Raw genomic sequence first — 3021 nt, 5'->3', positions numbered from 1 at the left:
ATAGGTGGAACTGCTAACTGATCATGTTTAACACAAGTAGAAAATTTAGCCCCTTTCGGTAATGAAAATGGGAGAAATAGTATGTTTTTGAAAAATAAGAGGTTGAAAAAGAAGGAAAAATTTTCGATTTACGTGTAATATTATTTTATAGAAGATTATGTATTTGAAAATAAGAGAGAGAAAAATAGAATGTAATGGAATGTAATTTAATGGCGGCCAAACGGGAGCTTAGGAAGTAAAAGTCGACAAACCTTAATTTACGAATAACTGTCCCAAGGGGTTAGCAAACTGCAATTTATGTGGCAACCTTCTTTTAGTCCGGTGTCAGCTAGGTCTATAAGCAAAAATCGTCAAATCGGAAAATTGAACCGAAATCGCATTTTAGAAATCGTCGGTTTAGTGCCACGTGGATCCAGTCAATGAAATAGTTTTGAACCAAATCAAACCGATCAAAATGGTTTTGTTTAGGTTTGATAATTGTAATTGCAGTTTAGACCCCATTTGATATATATTAATGTAAAAATGAGAATGAAAAATATAGCCGTTACGGATTCCACACAAAAGATAGAAAGTCAAATGTGGTGGCTTAATGTGATGGATAACGGTCACATTTTTCATTTTAATGGACAAATAATGAGAATCAAATGGGGGCTTAAAATCAAATTAGACTGGCGAAAAAATATATAAAAATAAAAAAAATGAAAAAATGAAAAATTTTGAAAATTCATCCAAATATGTAAAATTCAATAGTTTTGTCATTTGTAGGTATTTTTGTCAATTTCTAATTTTTTAATACAGATATATTATTATTATCTAATAATCCTAATTTATATCTAATAATCTCAAAACTAATATAATATATCAAAAGCCTTTTTCCCCTTCAGAATTTAGATTAACTTTAGCCGACATCTAACACAGTTTTGAGCTACTGGCACCACACACTTCTTTTTAGATTTTTCACGTCTCTTCAAAGTTGAATTAAAGTTCATTATACCGAATCGGATACAAAGAGATCCTACACATTTGATGATAATATTTGCTACGAATAAAGTTTCAAATCAATAATTTTTTTGAAGTAAATTAAGGTAAGAATCTGAAATTAAATGTGTTTCGTAATATCATACAAACGTAAACTTGTGTAATTGTTATGTTTAGATATTTTAAACAATTGTTTTATTATTGTGATTGGTTATTTTCTTTGTCTAATTAGTATCCTTTTTTTTCAGATATGATAATCACATGGTCTTATTGGACATTATTATGTCTTTTAGACCTTTATCTAATTTCGTAAACTTGTATTGTATCGTTATTGTATTGTTATTAGCCTAAAAAATGTGAACAAAAAATGAAAAAAAATTATGCCTTAATTTATTGTGATTTCACTTTGAATTAGTTGATATTTAAATTTATAGTAGATATATTTAGCCCCTTGTTTGAACCATATTTTTCATATCATCATAATGAGAAAATTGCCTGTTGGAGAGGAAGCAAGGTCCCACATATGAAACAGCAGGTCAACAAAAGCTACTGGACTTGTGGGATAACGATCCAAATTTTCATTTTTTTGTCCCAAAAATTTTGTTCAAACAGAAACTTAGTTTGTTTTAGATTTATTGCTAATTAGATATAAATATATATTGAATTAATGACATAAAAGTAGACAGACAAAAAAATATATGGTGAAACCAACGGTTTAAAACCGGATTAAATCGTTAGGTTTAGGTTTTAGTTTTTTTAGAAATGTTCAAAATGGTTTGGTTTAGACTTGGATTTTTCTCAAATCAGTTTAAACGGTTTGGTTTGAAAATTTGTCAAAAATCGGACAACTTACACCCTTAGTGCCAGCTGATAATGTTTATGAAGCACATTCACTTCCGGCAAGATCAATAAAATTCTGTTGGAAATCCATGAAATAATTTACTTGCTCGTTTGGCTTGGCTTTTGAAAAGCAAAACGTTACTAGAGAAACTAAAAATGCTATTACCAGATTTGTTTTAGTAATTTTCTGAAAGTTTTTGGTTTGATTAGAAAAGCTTTCTGAGGAAGTTCACCCATGGGGGCTTCCTCAAGATGCTCTTCCACAAGCTATCCCAAACAGTCATACATTTTCTTGCATCATATAAGTTTATCAGGCCATTTTTGGACAAATATTCATCAGAGTCGAAAGGAGAAATGTTTAAGTCCTACATAATTCCTTACAGAATGTTTCATACCACTGAAGCTGTTAGTGCGCTTGAATTTGCGGCACCTAAATACTCCCAAGCAGAACTGTCAACAGTCTGCAGGAACATCCATTGTATGGGAAAGTAAATACATATTATAATCATTTCCCATAAGCTGTTCAGTTCAGAATATTAGATAGGATTGTACATCATTAAGGAACAAAGTATACTTTAAATAGTCTATTCTATTGACCAATCGCGTCCATTAGTGCGTAGAAATCATATCAATAGTGTTTATCCAAAACCTATTTTTAAACTAAGAAACCTACCAAGCACAGAATTTGGTGAGATCTTGAGCTCATTTCATTAAGATTGGTGTCTCCTATTTGTCTTTGAGCTACAGGAATGTAATACTAAATAGTTAAATTCGAAATGTCATCCTGATGTATAGGGTTGACATATTAAGTCCATACTTCTAGTTTTATCGAGTCAAACCTGTCAAATATGCCTATTGTAATTGCTCTTCACAAATGGCGAGGAGTTCCATTAGATGGTCCGAATCTCTTAAAGTCGCCTCTTAAAGTTTCTCAACCACAGTTCTTCTCTGTTATAGAATCAGAATTAGAACCAGTATTTATAGCTAAACTAATTAAAGGATTCAAATTTTGCCAACTTTATACCTCTGGATCATCAAGAAGTCTGAGTGAAATACTGTGTGCTGAGAAGGCCTCTTACCGATTCATTATAAATCTCCATGGCAGAGAATTTCGACATGAATCCTCTTTCACAGTGCTACAATCATGAAGTTTACATGTTAGAAAACTATGAAAAAATCGAATTATGATTCCGTTTTACACAT

This window comes from Olea europaea, chromosome 7 (genome assembly GCF_002742605.1).
Source record: "Olea europaea var. sylvestris chromosome 7, O_europaea_v1, whole genome shotgun sequence".
Lineage (NCBI taxonomy): Eukaryota > Viridiplantae > Streptophyta > Magnoliopsida > Lamiales > Oleaceae > Olea > Olea europaea.
Note: the sequence above shows the minus strand (reverse complement) of the source record.